Consider the following 18967-nt stretch of genomic DNA (forward strand, 5'->3'; position numbering starts at 1 on the left):
AGCATCGCTGCTCCTTATACATTCTCGGTTTGTACTTGCTTTTCTTGTGTGGCCACGCAGTAGTAGGAGCAACATGCTGTCGTCCTCAGAGAGATCAGGATATCTGAATCTTTCCCCTGTTATACCTTTTCCAGCTGATGAACTCCCTGTTTTTAGCAGAAATTTACATTATTTCCAAGTTCCTGATCTTGCATTGGGATGGTTAAATTTAATCCTGTTTTGTAGTCTCAATCTCAGTTTCTTTCAGATATTTCCTCTACGATACTCCGGTTGACATTCATTCCACAGCCCTGCTTTCTGTGCTCTGGTAAGGGAAGGAATTAATATCTGCTCTGAAATGTATTGATAAGAGGCTGCATTGGTAAATCTCTGCGCCTGTAGTTTTCTTTCATAGACATATGTTGTTTTATCTCTCTTTTGGCTAGTTGAATGCATATCTTAAAATTTTACTCACTCCTATTTTCACCATTCTGACTAATAGTTTCTCATGTGGCACAATATTAAATAATAGGTAAATAATACGTTTTGCTGAGAAACAGTTTAGATTTAATCAAGCTTCTTTTTAAAAAAATCTAATATTTTTAGTAAAACAGGATAATGAGTTAATAGTGAGATAATGTCGTGATTTACCTTTCCAAAGTTTCTGTTGCACAGTCTTCTGTCTAACACCTTTCATAATACTGAAGTGAGTCTAACAGTCTTCTCGGTCAAGTCCTTTTTCTTCTGTCCTCAGATACAGAGTCTGTGTATGCTGTTCTGCAGTCATACAGCATTACTTTAACTTGAAAGCTTTATAAAAACGTCCTTGCTCCTGGTCCTGCAATTTCCCATGCCAGGTCTTTTACTGCTTTGGGTGAGGATAGCCTGCCCCCCACCCCTGCCACCCTGGGTTGAATACATTATGTTATTTAAGTTTTATCTCAATCCCAGCTGCGATGAGCTCTGTTTCCAAATCTTCATTTCCATTAGCCATCCTGTTCTTACCTCCCTGCTCAACATCTTCTTTCTATTGAAACTACACTAAACTATTTAAATTTGAAGTCATACTTCCCTAGTCTCTTCCTTCTCTAACTGCAAAGCAAACCCACTATCCCACTTTTTTCTCCTTGTTATTTATATGACTGATTAACTTTTTCATAGTTTGCTCCTGATTTTCTTTGTAAGGTGTAGCTAAACCTGAATTCTGAGCTCCAAGAGGTGCTTTCCCTAGTAGTTTTTTTCCTATTTTGGGTGTTCTTTTCTCACTCCTAATAGCTTTTTGAAAATGGCAGCTTATCCAGCCATTTCTAAAGTCTTTCCATCATTTTTTTTTCCTTTTTTTCAGTTCCAATAGTTTTTGTATCTTTTACTTAAGAGTATTGCTGGATTCCACACATTCAATTTCTTCAGCACTTCAGACTTTATCAACAACTTCTTTAGTTTCTTTTGCAGTTTTCCTTTTTAAATAGAAAATGCTCTAGACCTATTCTTGTTTAGTCCTCCATTTTATTTAAACTAAATCTTCTCATGTCAAGTCAATCCAAGTTTGTCTTCTATGTTTGATTGTTCTACACTTATGTTTGATTGTTCTATACTTTTCTGAGTACCTAATAATCTATGTCTAACATAGGATTATCTCTAGTAGGTTCAGTGGTTATTTGGCAAGACAGTTGTCAGCTATCATGTCCAAGAATAAGTAAGCTGTACCATTAGCTGTTGCATTTGCTTCTTAATCTATATCTGAGGAGTCAATGACACAACGGTGATACATCCCTGCTAGTGTTTATCTCTAAAATAACTTTATAGAGATATTCATCCATTTCTAAATCCAACCCTGTAGCTGACAACAAGTACTATTCTAGGAGAAGTTTGGAATTTGATACTTTGATATAAAACAAAGTTACACAAGCTGCTCAGTTGTTTCTCAACAACCTCATCCAGCAGTTCAGACAAATTCAGTCCTTTCACAGATGATAATGCCTCTCTGACCAATGTTCACACTCTTATTCATGTATTTCCTTTCTCCATACTATCCGTCCATTGAGGGGTCTTGGCCTATTGCCACATAGATTCTTTCTGTTTGTTTGTTTTTCTTTAAATCTGATTTTCTGGTCTTTGTATGTCAAAACCCAAAGAGGAGCTTGTCTCTCTCCTGCCTTTCTTCCTTTCCAAGTCTTTTAAAGCAGATGTGTATGTCCAGCCAAATTTCAGCTACCTTACAAATGAGAAGATAAGCTATCCAACAGAGCATCCAATAGGCTCTTCAGGGAGCTGCTGTGTAAATATATAAATAAATTAGTAGCATAATAATTGGTCCTGATGCCACATCATAGATGTCATTGGGTGCTCAATAGGGTAAGAACTGCTTAGCTTAATCTTACAGTCTTTTTCCTTGCTTAAGTGTCACACAATGACACTACTAATACAAAAAGAGATGTCAGAAGTGGTTATAATTAGACAACATTAGGCAAATTGTAATGTATCTGTCTAAAATGCTCATGCAGAATGCCGGCTCAAATTCACCCCAGAATAGATTGCCTTTCTGTGCTACATGGCAGATTATATGAAATATACAGTCATCATTATACCATGCCACATTCAAAAATTATTGCCATCAAAATGGCAAATAAATGATAATTTTACTATTTTATTGTACCAATTGTGCAAATAAAATATAACCTTTTCAGTTTTCTGGTGATCTCTTTGACTTTTGAAATCACATAATCTTGACATAAATAATGGTTCATTATCCTCTAACAAAGGCACCTAGGAAATTAATCTACAGCATTAAGACTCTGAAAGACAAGCTCTAGAAAATATTGCTGCAGAGGTCTAGGAAGTTACTACCGTAGTTGTCTTTTTGGCTTTCTTGCTGGAAGTTAGCTTCTTAGTAGCAGAGCGGATAGGAAGAGTTTGTCCTCCTACCTTGGCTGCTCCAGGGCATGTACCTGTGCGTTTGCTTAACCTGCTGAAAGAAGTGCATTAAGTCACAGGTTTCTTTCTGCCAGCCCTGCTATGAAAGGTGTGTTGCTCAGAAGGGAGTGACAGCAAACAGCTGATGAACTCCTAACATCATTAGCTACTGCAGTTGTCAGCTGAGTGCCTGTATCAGATCCCCAACACCCATAGGTGCTAGACAAGGACTTACATTTAAAGCATGGAAGCCTGGAAATATTTGCAATTTGAAGACCTCCTAGATATACTTTTGGTTTTGAAGACAGCTGGTATTTTGTTTATTTACATGAATGGTTTAATTTCAGTTCTGATCCCATTAAGACAAAAGCTCTTTCCATCTATTATTGGTATTGTCCTCATACAGTTTGTTTAATGATGACAGAGGGCTGAGCAGACAAAGCTATTCTTTGCCCCATAGGATCTAAGAGATAGAAACAGAAAACGGACAGTGCCTTGGGAAGAGAGAGACGGCTCTTAAATATGCCCCCTATCTTTCTAGAAAATATTAGGATGGAAAGAAATGCTTGCATAGCTGCCAAATCTAAGATGACTGCCTTTTTTTTTGTATTATGTATTTTCTAACATTCAGTCCTAAAAATTCACGGTCGTCATCCTCCGAATACACCCTGTCTTACATCCCTTTCTGTATCTATTCCTGTTTAAATCCTGTACAGAGGACAAATACTGTTCGTCAACCACCACATTGTTTTGGCACATATGTTGGTACCAAAGAAGGGTAGAGCAGCTTCTGTATAGCTGCTGACAGAGAATATTAATTCAGAAAGGGAACAGCTACTGCACCATTATTTCTGAATGGGTACTTTTCTTTCCTATCGTTCTTTGGGGTTGAAGCATTCATATACTTCTCAGCATGGGTGCATTTATCAGGCTATTTTAATTAATTTGCTGGCAGCTACCAGCTTATCATTATGTCACAGGTACTGCACATAACTATTCTAAGTTGTTGCTGAGAGCATCTCTGTATGTAATGCCTGTTCTTTAAAAAGAAATCCACGGCTGAGGTAATCTCCAAGAGCATCCCTGGGGCTGGAGTTGCGCTGGGCATTGGGTGTGCATGAGAGCCTCCAGAAGGCGAAGGTGGGAGAGCAGCCATCTCCCCTCCTCTGGGGCTGTGATCCCAGCTCCTCTTCCACTCAGGCCACAGCAGTGGAAGAGGAGCTGGGAACACAGCCTGAGGGGAGGGGAACTGGCTGCTCTCCCACCTTGCATACCTCCAGGTATGGAGGATGAAATAATATTCCAGGGTTGCAGCTTGAGTTTGGATCAAGTTGTTTTATTTGTAATGCTGGTGTATAATTGTAGGTCAGCCACTTTCAGCCTTTTTAAATTCCTGTGCAGGGAAATGTGGGCAATGAGGGCAGACATGTCTGGTGGTCAAGCTGTGGTCAGTTGGGGATGTTTGAGACAACCCCCAGATGGTTGACTGGTGACTCCTCCGTGCCTGCAGGTCAGATACCTTGAATTCACCACTGGTGCATCCCTCTTGGTGGGGCCCAGAAGGCGAGGGAGGAGAGCTAACTAGATGGTCTGTAAAATGAAACCGCTATTTACTCTCTCTATAGCCATGCTGATGTCCTGGCTCCCATGAAAATTTGGTGCTACGTCTTTGCTGCAGTGAAGTTTTATTCTCCCACAGACCCATGAGGCAGAGGTGTGTATATGGAGAAGTACAGCCTTTTCCAGGTGTTGAGTCTAAGTGACTCCAGAATTGGTGGAGAACAGCTTTAAATTAGGGGTATTCATTTGGGACACCTAACTATTGAAGTTCACACAAACCATTACTCATCGCACAGTAGGCAATGCATGCTGCCAGGACGTACAGATTACCTGGTAGAAGAAAAAATGACAGTTGCAGAAATGAGCGCCCTACAATGGTATATACAAAAGACAAAGAGAGCTGGGTTCACTCTCCAAATTTCCAGAAAGGTTTTGCCAGGAACTGGCTTTCTAGATCCTGATGGGTGTCAGCTTCCCAGGCTCTCTCCTCAGTCTCTGCTTGCTCTAAATGAGAATAGAAATGAAATACTTCCTGAAATGAAACACTAAGAAGAGCCATGGCTAGAGCAGCTAGCATTTTAAAATGTTATATACTTACTAGCTCCTTCTGCAAGATCTGTACTCCTTGCATATTCTGTAAAGAGAAATGTTGCCACGCATCCCTTAGGGCTTGTATACAGCACCACACAGAATCTGCTTTTAGTTAAAGTGATGCAACTTCTGTATGTCTGTATGTCTTCAAATGTGTTATATACATTTAACTTGTACCTGTAAATTCACCAGTGCAAGATGGACCAAGATAAGCAAGGTTTCAACTGATAATGGGTGTCTACATATTTATGAATGACGAACAGTGCAACTTTGTATCAGCTGAATTAAGCTAATGCAGCTTTATGCAATATAAAATTATACCTTTAGTCACAATAGCACAACTTTTTATAGGGATGAGATCAGATAAAGAACTGGTAAATAAAATCTATTTGGGTTTCCAAAAAGCTTGCTACCATCCATTGCAAGAGCCGACTAGGAAGTCTGAGTAATTGCAGGGTAAAAGACAACGTTCTGTCATGGTTTAGAAACTGGCAGAGTTGAGACAGAGGTGAATGGAGATAAAGTCATTTCCCAACATGAAAGCAGCAGAACATGAGGATACTATGACTGTTATCATGACATGACTTGACTGGTTTTCTTCTGTGTGCTGTAGGGATCATTTTGAACCCTGCTTTGGCAGAGATAACCTGTGTTGATCAAAAAGTGCTAAGATATTTTTGCAGAAAATTACTGCTTTATTTTCCATTTTGCAAGTTTGGAAGAGTTTCTTAAGTCAATCCCATTGTTTGGTGCAGGTCTATCAAAAAACGTTGCAAGAACCTGGGCTGTTTTATAGGCAGAAGGAGGAACTTGAATGTCAGGTTTGGTCTCTCCCAGTATCTCTCTCCCTTACACAGTTCTCTTGTTTTCATTTTACCACTGAAGAAAAAAGAAAATGGATGAAGAAAAAAGGGTGTATTTCCAAGGTTCTTTGGAACTCAAAAGTTCTTTTAAAAAATCCAGCAGGTTCTGTGTGTAGTAATTATGGGTAATAACCAAGCGGGAGAAGGAACAGACCTGACTGACCCCTGCGAGCAGGGCTGGGGCTGCGCCAGTCCAGCCGGTGTCACCACCAGTCAAACACCGGCTCGCAGGGGAGCCTGACCCTGCAAACTGCCCGGAACCATCAAGTCGCTCGTTTCACCTCGTGCTGCTAACCTGGCTGCAGGCTGGGGCTGCATCTGTCTGTGGAGGAGGAGGGGAGGGCGAGGAAGGGAACTGCTCTTACATGCCCTCCTCCTCGAGTTGCACCGTGCCATTGCCCAACGCTTCCCCGGCTCCCAAACCCTGCTCAGCCCCAGGAGAGCAGGCGTGCAGAGGGTGCAGCCGGTGCCGCAGCATCACCCGTGCACTGGGGAAGGGCGAGGGGCGGCTGTGCCGTGGCGGCTCCCCGGCTCTGCCGCACGCCAGGGCCTCAGGTGAGCAAGGGGGGCCCCGGGGTCCCTCGGCTGCACTGCGCTGGCTGGCGCAACCTTGGGGAGGTCTGCGGAGAGAAGCTGTAAGCGTGAGTAGAGAGCTCAGATAACCCGATGCTGGAAACGAACAAATAATTTTTAGTAAGTAGTGTATTGACGATTTTCACCTCTTTCTGATTACAAATTGTCCACGAACAAGTCACAGTTTATCAAATATTCACTTTTCAAAACACCAAATCACCGTGAATAATTCATGAGGTACAACTTCCTCCTGTGTTACTTGTTTTAAATATTTAATACTCAAAATATGAGTTGTTTTGATTGAACACGTATGCCACATGGTGCAGCTCTGTTACGCCCGTGCAAGATCCCGTGTCCGCGAGCCAGGTGGGCGGCAGGGATGCTGACCGTGGCGCGTGTGGGGAGCTTTCCAGAGGATTGCCTCTCCAGCGTGTCCTCTGGTGTAGCGGCTTTCCGGCATGTACCCAACGAAAAACACGGAGCGGATGGAAACAAACCAGGCAGCCATGACCAAGTCATGGCAGAATCGTTAGCAGCTTTCCTCGATGGACAAGTTGAGGACACATTTAGCTTTTTGCTGTCAGGGTCTGTTCTGGTCTTTACGAGAACATTAAGAACTTCTCCAATGCAAGGTAAAAACAGCTTGAATCAGCCCCCCTTTATAAACCTTGCATTGCAGTGTTTTTCACGGATGCTGAAATCAGGCAGAGCTGCCTCCCCTCCACTTGTCCTCCTGTTCAAGAGTTGCATCATTTGGGGCCTTCTGGTTCCTCGCCCATCACTCAGGGAACCCCCAGGGCTAACGCTGATGACTCAGCCCATCCCCTGAGCACCTTAAGCTGGAGTTCACCATGCCACATGATTTGAAGACATTTAACTTTTCCTTGTACTCTCTAAGCTTAACCAAGGTGGGTATTCCTTTTCTCTCTAATGTCATTAGTGTTGTTTACCTGCTCACAACTACTATTTTTGTAAAACTTTCCCAGATGTCTGAAGCTGTATCACAAATACTGTTCTCTCAGTTTCTCATGCTGGAGCTGTTTCACTCCTATAAATATAAAAAGCTTACTGGAGCAGGACCTTGAACAAAGACCTGCCGAACTGCTAGAGACCACATAAGTCAGCAGATCACGTGGTCTCCCCTGGATCCTGATGAAAATATTTTCTGTTGGAGCATTCCTGATCTATCTTTCACACCAGGTGCTTCACTTTCTACAGTCCGGCTTCTGGAGAACACCATGTCTCCTTTTCTGTCATTCTGCCTGAAACAGGGAACAATTACTGCCCTCTGCACATGTTGCATTAAAACAGAGTGGAGGAAGGGTATTGGACAGGCTAATTCTACAAAAGCTAAGCTAAATGTATGTCTGCATATGTCTGTAATGACAAATCATAAGGCAGGTAAGTGAGGCTTTTCAGAAACCCTTGCTGTAACTGCAGGGTGAATCAGTCCTAAGGAGATCTTTTTCTTCCCTAGATTTTGGAGAATTTTGCTACGTCTTGTGGGTTGTAGTACCATGTCCTCCATATGCTTCAGTGGAGCATGTGAAATGGGATGCACTCGTCTGGGTTCCATATGTGTGCCCATCTTGATTCATTGTGCCATGCAAGGATGAGGACTTGCCCAAATCAGAGGATGTGGGAGCGCAGGATTTTTCTGGTGAGCATCATCAGACTGTTCAGACTGGTTAAAGAATACAGGGATGGGAAAGACTCCCAGGCCAGCAAGTCCAGTTATTTCAGGCAACGATATTATATAGCTTGCTTGTAGCCCCATAGAAGGATTAGGTAGGGTATTTGCTTTTACAGTGTGTGCTGCACAGCAGTGCTTCTTTCATACGTTCTCCCTGTTTTGAGGACAGGAAGACAGAAGTATGTGCTTCCACATCAGCGAGTGTAAGCTCACTGTATAAATCCATACTTAAATGTCTGAATAAACGATCTAATGTTCAGAAGTACTCTGCTTCTTGGATGCCACAGATTTAATATCACTTAAAATTAAATGCATAACTGTTGGCTCCTGTGTTTAAAAATGTTGGTCCTAGCCACCCGTCCCTTCAGATGAAACTTCTGATGTGAAGAACTTGCCAAAAGCTGTGAGGCCAGTTATGGGCAGAGCTGAGAAGAGGAAAGAGCCTCCCAGCTCCGTGCCTGATTCACGGAGTTTCGTTTGGCGTTACGTAATGCAGCCACGTGAGTTGTTGGTGTCTTATTTAGCATTCCGCATCTCCAGGATGCAGTGATCTCATCTAAGGTAGCGCAGAAACTCCTGTATTTTTGGCCTCAACTTATGGATTTGCAAAAGTGAGCTAGAACTGCCTTCTGGAGGAAAAAAAAGGCAATTCTTTTTTATTTTAGCATCTTCTTTGCTTTCATGTCTCTTCTTTGCTGGCTCCTAAGGGCTAGAGATTCACCAACTTTTTGTTACGAAACGAAACCACCACCAACAGTCTCTGCTATGACCTAAAACTGCTGACTACACAGGCTGAGTGAGAACCTAATGGTTCGAGTTCTATATTTTTTAGGATTTTAATTTATTTTCCACCCAATCTGATAAAAAAAAAGTTGTTGTCACAGTCTCACATGCTGGTTTTACCCCATTATTATCACTCTCTCCAGTATACCTTTGACTTGAAACTTCTGTACGTAAGTTTGCTATCGTATACAATAATGTAGGTACTCAATTTAACAATGCTTTCCCATGTGGTATTGATCTGCTTCAAAGAAATTGTTTTTGTTTCAGGGGACACTGCTGCTCACCTTCCAGAAGAAACTAATTTTAACCTAATCACTAAAATTTGCCTGTAAAGTACCTATTGCAATTAGAGTACCCAATATTGCTAAAGGGAGAAGACTTTTGGGTCTGGGGTTTTGGGATACTTCAAAGAAGACAGAAAGAAATGTCTTAATCCTGATTTCCTCAGGGCAAAGAGTGGGGGGAGGGGGAGAAAGGAGAAAGAGATTCCTATATAAAATGCAGGGAGTAGGAGATATCGGCTGCAGTGTGTTTTCGGTGAGGGGTGTTTCATGAGGCAGATGCCATACATGAACAACTCACTCATTGTAACATTTTTTTATGTTGGAAAATCAAACCTAATAGACTTGCCTCACTTCAATCTCTTTACAGATAAGACAATAAAAAAATTAATCACACTTGTGCCCAGGATATTGCCACCCTGCTGTTCCTGAGCACCTCGCACATCAGCTGCCACACAAGGAGCAGCCAGACCTTCATTCTCCACTGCCCAAGAGGCAGTAACACCGTAACAGAACTGCAACCAGATGAAAAATCAGCAGTTTCAAATATTTTTGTTTCATTTGGCTTCAAAAATCAAATTTAAGAAAAACAGAAAGAACATTTTATTTCAACTTCATTCTATATAGTTTAATTTGAATAGGACAAAAATTGTTTCATTTTGAAGAGATGAGAGTTTTCTCTTTGGGTTTGACTTTTTCCTTGCGCTGTCTTTCAGGTAGCACATACACTCACAGTCTCACTTGGGTTCCAACCACTCCACATTTTCCAATGAAAAACAATTGTACGGGAACCTTTTGGACAAACTTCGCTAGACAGAAAAGGTATGTCCAAGTTTAAACTCATGACTGAACGAAAAGGAAGAAATTATCTGTACCAGTTTCTATCCGTAGCAGGAAACCCTCAGTTTGTGTGAGTGATTTTAACCTTTAACCTTGCCAGGATACTGTTAGAAGGAAAACAAATGGCACGAAAAGCAATGGAAAAGGTACTGTCAGTGGGGATCCTACCCCTGGAGCTAACAGCGGTGAAATTGTTTGTTGGGGAATATTCAGTACAGCTTGCAACTTGTCTCCTGACCAACAGCAAAGAGGACATTAAACTGTTAAAGCTGCCGCTTTTGGGGAGATCAAGGGTGGAGAAGTTGGCAGTAAGTGGGCATGAGGCTTTAAGAAAGAGGAGAAACGTTGCTGCAGATGACGGGGTAAAACAAGCCATGCCTGGGAGTGTTCCCAGGAGCTGGGATAGGATTATTCGCATGGCAAAGTCCTCGTGATGGCCCCAGCCCAGGGTGGCTGACAGGGGCCTGGACTCCAAGCACCATTCAGGGACCATTCCCTGCAGGTGGTTTGCAGGCAGCCACCCAGTTTTGGTGGGTCAGAGCATTTGCTCAGGTAGAAGTGGGCTGTTGCAAGCCTGTTGGCCTCCGTGCCAAGTCTGCTCCCTGACATGAGCACTTTCAAGAAACTCCCGGGGAGTGACAGGGCTTGTGAACCCTTTCTGCAGTGCTGGAGGGAGCAGTGAGATACCCGTGGGTCTGCCTTCTAGGAACAGAAGGGTTTTCTGGCCGCACACTGTTTTATATCTTGCAGATTACTGAGTTACGATAATATGCTGGAAATTAAAGTTAAAATACCCTGGAAAAGGCAGATCAGTACTCAGAGAGATCCTCCTAGGAAACCAACATAAGGCTCTCTGTCTGCAAGATCGTCATCTTGGGAACACCTTCATCAGAGATGGGTTTCATCTCAGAAGTTGTCAGTTCATCAACTCCACATCTGCTTTAGGATACATGCACTCCCACATTGGCAGTGCTGATTTCTCTCCTTTCTCTGCTAAGGGTCCTTAGGGTGGCTAATCCACCTGCAGATATCTGTGTTTGGCCAGATTAATATCACCCCACACCTCAGACCTCACAGAAACCTGTACAATGCTCACTTCTATAAGTTAACAGAAAAGACGAAAGAAAATAACTACAGAAATTTTCATTTGTAAGTACAGGAGAAAGCAGTGTGAGCAAATGCTGTTACAGAGGACTTCTTTAAGTAGGACAGTGCTCAGCACCCTAAAAATAGTTAACATAGAACTGATTCAAAGCCTGTTCAAGTTAGCAGGAGATTTCCATTTTGAGAGGGTCTGGATTGAGGTCACAAGTGGGAATTACTGAATAACTGGACCAGAAAGAAAGATTAGGATGGAAAAGGAGATGTTCTTGATGAGAGAGGAGACAGACGCATGGAAGGCTGCTCCAGAGCACCAGGGCATCCAGGGTAGGAGGCTCACATTCGAAGCACGAGAAAGCAACAGATCAGAGGGAACCGAGTGGGGAAGCTGCCGGAGCAGAGCTTGATCATGGTGCTTCAGCAGAGATGGGAAGGTCTTGACGTGGCCAGCCTGGGAGCTGGTGGGATCATTCACCACCCCTCTCCCCCAAAAAGGCCAATGAAAGTCTGGAGGGCTGTGGTTACAATCACTTTCCTTCAGATTCTCCCCATCCCATCTAAACTCACTGAGTTGTGCAGGTGAGCTGGACGCAGGGGAAGTGGGGAAAGCAGAATTCCTGGCAGCCCATTTTTCCTGAATCTGTGCTGTTTTTCATGAGATGAACAGGTGCTCCATGCTCACACCACCTATATGTGACACCTTTACTTGAACATCACTGCCCAACTGCAGATCTCGTGGCTTACAGGATTTTAAGGGATTTGGCTTACTCCACGGGAGTCAAAAAGACATGACCTCCATGCCCCGAATGGCTGAATGAGGTGGCTTGTCTGCAAATCAGTCCTTCAGGTGTGTCCTCCTGCTTATCTCATTGCCTTGAGTTGTACTTTAGGTAGGATGAAACAAACCCGGTCAGGAATTCTCACAGTTTGTGCCCTGTGCAGTGACGGCAGACGATGCTTTTTAATGGATTCAGTCTTCCTTCGCAGCAGGGTGAGTAGTAAAAAATTCACCTGTATCATGAATTATATATAAACCTTTAGTTTGTACCAGTTTGTTCAGAGCAGGATGCTGGACAGAGCATTGCAAATTTGCCCAGCCTGAAGAAGGCGGGTTTGTAACTATTAGGACAGCTGTCCCTAGAGCCTGCTTCTGCGTGCACGAGGGGAAATGACTGTCTCGTTTTAAGGAAAAGGGCATGAGGAAGAAGGAGGATTTAACAATTTTGTGCCAAGTCTTAAGGCAGGAGCGACACAGAAAGAGGCTGATAGTGATGCTTTCATTTCACGGGGAGATGCAAGCTTCCTTGATCTCCCAACCCAAAATATTGAGGTTTCATCCAGTTAAGGTGGTATCTACCTCTTTAACAGGACTGTGACTCAGAGAGCAGGTGACGGCTGCTTCTTTCTGTGTATAGAACTATAATCCTTCTCAATTATCAAAGACATAAATTACTATTATTTCCTTACCAGATCGAACATTTTCCTTAAATATGTGAAAGAAAAATTGTAGGTTGTCTAGTGAATTTTCCTCTTGGAAAAACTGCCTATTCTTAATATACAAGTTCAATGAAAGTTCAAAAGTTTATCAGCGCAAAGACTGTATTCTAATAATTTATCTGCCGTCTTCTCAGCTCATATTTTGATACTTTGAATTAAGAGACATTTTTGTACTGCCTTCATGTAAAAGTAATCAAACAGCACTTTTCGCAGGCCTATCACAATATCTATTGATCATAATCAAACTACAGGTAGTGTTAGTATTAGAGGCCTCCTGTGCAGGACAATTTGTCAATCACCAGAGCAAACTGACGCTGGCTGTTGCAGGACGCTGTTTTCCTCAGCCGGTATAAGTCCACCAGGTTTCACCTTATGAAGAACTGCCATGAGGCAATACTGAAGGAGTTTGCAGATAAATCATCTATCTTTTGCAGGTAAATCAGATGTTTTCACACTTCCTGGGCTCAGGGACCTTCGTTCACAGGGCAATGCAAGGACCGTTGTACGTAGTCTCAGCACTGTTAGTAGTATCGTTAACAGCCTGCTCTGGAAAAGTGAGATGTCAGCCAGCAGGAAAGAACAAAGTGCCTACCTCTATGAAGTGGAGTAAAATAAAGAGTAGTTCAGAATTATGGTGCTCCCAGGTTATTCTTAGTTCCTGAAAAACGTTGAAATAATTAACACAGGCCGTTTTTAAACATCTAGGAGAAAACAAGGTGAGTAGAAGCAAGCATAGATTTCCCAAGAATAAACAATGCCAATCAGTCTAGCACCACCTGATAAACAGTTTTCAAACAGAGAAACAGGAGTGATCCAATGTTTTGATTTTAGGGAGATTTTCATGCTATTTCATATGACTTTTTCCTAACCTGAGTAAGTAAGAATAGCCTGGATGGGGCAGCCTCTAAGGGGGGGGGCAATATTATCTAGGTGACAAGAAAAAGCCAGGATGTACTACTAAAACAAGTTGTAGGTGATAAGGTTCTGTAGGAGTCAGTCCTTCATCCAGTTCTCTTCAATATTTTCAATATCAAGGTATATGGGGTAAAATAAAGTATGCTTATTAAATTTTCAAAAGGCACCTCACTGGGACTGACCACAGATAATTTGGAAGATAAAGCTAAAATTAAAAATTATCCTGACAGCTGGGGAAGATGCTCTGAAAAAGTAACGTGTCAATAATGTAAAATGCCAGGTACTATTCTTGGGAAGGCTTCATAAAATAAACATAGGATAGAGACCAGCAGGCAAAATACAGGTTCTTCATTAAACCGTTGGAGGACCATTGTGAATCACGAGCTGAGGAAGAGGAAATACTTGCAAACCCAGTAAAAGTTATAGCAGTATAAACAGAAACTTAAGACGTGTGAGAAATCCTTCCACGCTGTTCAGCCCCAGTGAGCCTGAACTGCCTGCACAGCTGCAGGGCTGAGTCATGTGTTGGGTGATGCCTTTTGAAAAACACGTGGATCAACAGTAGAAAGTCCAGAGGAGACCACTAAAACTGACCAGGAGTCTAGAAAGGAAGTGAACAAACCACCTGGGGTTATTTTAGCCTACGTTGCAGAGGAAAGGCGGGGGAATCAACCCTAACAAATACAGCAATACTAAACTGCAGAAGGAGATGATTTGTTTTCCATATCCATGGTGACCAAGACAAGTCTTAGGCTTCGGCTGGAGCAATTGAAATTCAGGTGAGACACTAGGAAAAGCCTGCTACTTGGAAAGATAATGAAGGAGTGGAACAGAAAGACTGAGCTATGAGGCAGGTCGTCCCAGAAAAGGATGCATGGCTGTGTGTCCTGCACACTCTCTATGGGCTGCTGGCTGGTGGACTTGGGCGCTTAGAGAGAGTGGGGAAAGCCAGCAGCTACTTCATGAACAAAAAACTAGTAAAATTTCCATTTTAAGCCTAATTATATTCCTTCCTTCCCTGGACTTGCTGATCTCAACCTTGACAGGTTTTCCTAACGCCAGGTCTAGCCTGTCTACAAAACCTGTGAAAAATCAGACACAATATCCTGAAATGGAATTTAAAAAAAAATAGATCTGATTGAAAACCATACCTAGAGGAGAGGTAAAAATTTTATTGGATGGAACATTCACTGGACTTCTTGAGCTGTGACTTAATACCTGGAACCAAAATTTATTTGCTTACACAAGTTCTTTTTTTCCGAGAAAGACATTGACATGAGGATGATGATTACAGCATGATGGATGGCTGAAGGAAACCTCAACTTTCGGATGTTGTTCGGGAGGGATTGGTCTTGTTTGGTTGTTTTCAAAGTAAACTTCTAGGTTTTTATCCTGCAAAAACAAAGCTCAGAGTACCAATTGTTCAGTCTGGAGGGACAGCTGTAGTCCTAGGAGGAGTCTTTCTAACCTCCCTCACGATACTCTTTCACAGCTCATCTGTAACCAACACCTTTTCTCAGGACAGACGTCTTGGAGTGAACTCAGCAGAGTCATGGTGCTGTAGACTTTGGGTAAGTGAGAGGCGTCTGACTTGCATTTCTTTCTCTGACTCATAAGTCAATGGAAAAGATTTCAATGTGCTTGAAGTATATTGCTCCCCCAAAAGGAGTGTGAATTACATTACTTTCTATATGGCCACCCAACCATGGAACACTCTTCAAAGTGACGATTATAAATTAAAAAGAAATGCTTTTTTAAAAACGTTTCTCAGTTTGAAGCACAGTAACTTGTCTCACCTTCCAGACTAGTACAAGAAACACGAACACAGTAGGCAACTTTCCCTGGTTCAGCGTTGGTATATGGTGTAATAAATACTGCCATTTAGTGTAGAAGAATGTCCGTTCATTTTTATCATATGCAGTAACATGGAACAATATTATGTAGCAAGTTCATTGCCTCTGACCTCATGCTTGCTAAATGGCATCCATAAATACTGAACATGCCTGTGACATATTTTTGGTATCTCAGATTACACATTTCTAGAGTTTAGGGAATGCCTGACCAAGGGTGAACTTTTCTGGCACATCATCTTTTTTCCAGAACGTATTGTTCTTGGATCTATCCCAAAACATACACAGGGATGGTCCAATGTTTCTGTGGACAGTCTTCTTCTTTTCCTTGGGCAGTTCAACTTTTGTTTTGGATGCAAACTAATCCTTAATGGTATTGTCATGTAAGCCTGTTTAGTGTTCATCCCTCAAGAAAAATAAAGAGTGTTCTAGAAAAATCCAAGCAATTCTAGTAGAATCAGCTAATGTTCAACCAAACCATTTGTTTTGGATACTTCTTAATCCTTCCTATGCATTGTTATTCAGATTTTTCCTGAAATGCCAAAACACACTTAAGAACACTCCTTTTCTATGTTGCTTACTAATTTATTACCAATTTCTGAAGACACTGTTCTGTTATCCTTGAAGATAATGAAAAACTCCCCTTGGCTGCATTATCAGCAGAAAATTACCCTAAGTGAGCAGTTTTGTCAGTTGGAAATTATTTATTTCTTAAAGGGCTTAGTCCTGTGAGTTACTGAATATCTGCTAGCAAGGCCTGACGACGTTCAGCTTCCACTGATGTCCGTGGGGGCTGAGAGCACTCAGTAACTTGCAGTACTCCATAAAATTAACAGAGAGAAGTGATTTCAAGTAAAGTGTAAACCACAAAGGAACAACTTTTCTGGCATCTGTTTTTTTAATCACAGTATATAACCCGAATGCTGCGTGGAAATTATACCTTTTCAGCTATAACAACTTTTCCCAAAGTTTAGACACATTCTTACACTGAGAAATGTTTGCCACATTCTGTTCATGCTCATAAGGTCGTGACTAAGATAAATAGATTTTAGAGAAACATTAGAGTGGGAGTATGTGGGAGGAATTTCATATTACTAGCTCATTTTTTAGCAGATAGAATTTTAAAAGCTTGTTGAATTTTGTGCTTGATTCCATTAGAAGGGAATATGACAATGGTTCCTATAGAATATACATCCTTATAGAATAGCACAATTTAATTTGGTATGAAATAGAATATACCATGGAAAACTACTGAATAACATCTGAGGAAAACAACTTTAAATCCTGACATTTAGAAGCATGGCGAATGGATGTCGATGGTGACAAGACTTTAAATAACTTTAAAAGGGTGTAAGACTTGGCCCAGTTTCTCTCTGAGCTAGTGACAGGACTCCTGGTGCGTGTTAATGAGAACTGGATGAGGCATCAAATCCTGCAGTCTTTCTTTGGCATACCATAAATCCCCACTCCGGCACAACTCCGCCGGGGCTGTGTCCTGGGCTGTCTGTGCCTCTGCCGAGACTCTGCCACTCCCGCTGGCCTCTGCCAGGTCACTTCAGAGACTTGTGGCTGAGCCAAAGCAAGACTGTTGTATGTGTGTTTCAGCTGCAGTAATAGATTTCTTCCAGGGACGGTGAAGATCGTATTTGGAGGCCACGAGTAAGACCTCGTCCAGTGAGATTTCCACAGGAGGGAGGGTGGGGAGTAACTATAAGTGAGAATGGACCAGGAAGAAGCAGGGCATCCAGCTGACGAGTTTAGGCCTTTTCTCCAAGGTATGATCTGATCCATAGACAAGCATATCTCTTGGTAACACAGGAATAACGGCAAGCATAGGAACAAACAGTCCAAAGTGTGGGCTCTTGAGGGACAGGAAGAGATGAACTTCAGCAAATGACAGAGAGAGAAACAGGACAGCATCAGTGCAGGAGCCAAGGAGAGGAGTCAAGGAGAAGTCCCAGGCTGAGGAAGGCTGGCGGTGTTATCAACAGCCATGGAAATCAAAAGATAAGAAAGGGCTTAGCAGAAAAGATTAAGAGGTTTTATGTGTCACCATCTTCTATTGGTTTCATCCCATCTTCCCCTCTCACCGCACCCTGTTGCGAAAGAGTAAAGCTGAATTTCTGACATGCCTGTAATATTCAGTACACTGAATATTATAGCCTCAGGATAATAACTTTACTGGAGAATGAACTCAGGGAGAAAACTGTTATTCTAGGCCAAATATCTATCTAAATCACAAAAGCAATAGAAACAAATCTACAAATAAATCATATCTTTTTAAACATATGATCAGTTTTGCCAGGACAAGACCTTTTCTAACCCTTTAAATTGTATGAACTGGTTTCCTTAGGAGCCCTGGGGACCAAAAATCCAGTGCTAGGCACAGACTCAAAACTTGCATTTTTCTCATGGCTGCTGGTAGGGTCCTTTACAAACCAAACCCCATATGCAATGTATTGCACATTCATCTTTATTTCTCAGCTGGGCTGTCTCACTAACCTTGCTCTTCCCTCCTGTGTGCTTGATAACACCTCCAGCCTTCCTCAGCCTGGGACTTTTCCTTGACAGCAGCAGTTGCAAAGGGGACACTTGAGATATTCCTTTGCATCCATCTGGAGAGGCTGGGTGTGCTTTCAGGTTGAAGGCCCATTGCACTATGCCCAGGGACCAGCTGTGCAGAGCAGCCCATCAACCGGCACCTACGATGGCTAATGTGGCTTGGGCACTGCTGTTTGCATGGGGAAGGTGAAAAGAGGGAGAGTTTCCGGAGGTACCGTGACACCAAAGTGACTCTTCCAAGCATAGTGCCTAGTCCCTCTCTTCCCTTGGGCATGAGCGAGGCTAGCAGGGTTGTAAAGCTGATTTATAGAACCAATAAATAAATTTAACAAGGACAAAATGGTTTGCTGTCTAGTGCTATTTACATGCCACCGCCAAGTCCTACTTACCAGCTGTGGATAAAAGTTTGCCCATGCAACCTGGAGATGCACCCAACCTGCGTTTACTGCAACACCTGAGGGTGTTGAATGCACCTTTGCCGTTTCTACTTTCAACCTCCTGTGCCTTTAACTGGGATGCTTGCATTCACTCTAAGATCACTAAGCGAGAATACCTGTCAAGAAGTAATGAATATTTGCCAAGCAACCATGTTAATCACCTCATTTCAGTCTGCTTGTATACTTACAGCAACGTGACTGCACCATGTGCCTTGCTTGGTATTCATGCGAGAAGTCTCACGGGCCACAGGGGGAATGGAAAAGCCACCTGGGAAGACCTGGGAAGTGCTGCAGCGTGGGAAGGACAGAGCGCCTTGACCCCCGGGAGCGGGCGGCAGGGGCTGCCGGGAAGTAGATTTTCTCTCTGGAGGGGTTATGTTGGTGTGTGTTGGCTTTGTTTGGTTAATTAGACAGATACTGCATCTTCATGCTTATGGATGGTGGTGACTCACTTTAAAGGAAGGGCTGAGAAGTCAGGAAAGGGACAGAATAAAGAAAATCTACGGCAGGATGTTTGCTATGCTCTGGC

The sequence above is a fragment of the Mycteria americana genome, chromosome Z (genome assembly GCF_035582795.1).
Source record: "Mycteria americana isolate JAX WOST 10 ecotype Jacksonville Zoo and Gardens chromosome Z, USCA_MyAme_1.0, whole genome shotgun sequence".
Lineage (NCBI taxonomy): Eukaryota > Metazoa > Chordata > Aves > Ciconiiformes > Ciconiidae > Mycteria > Mycteria americana.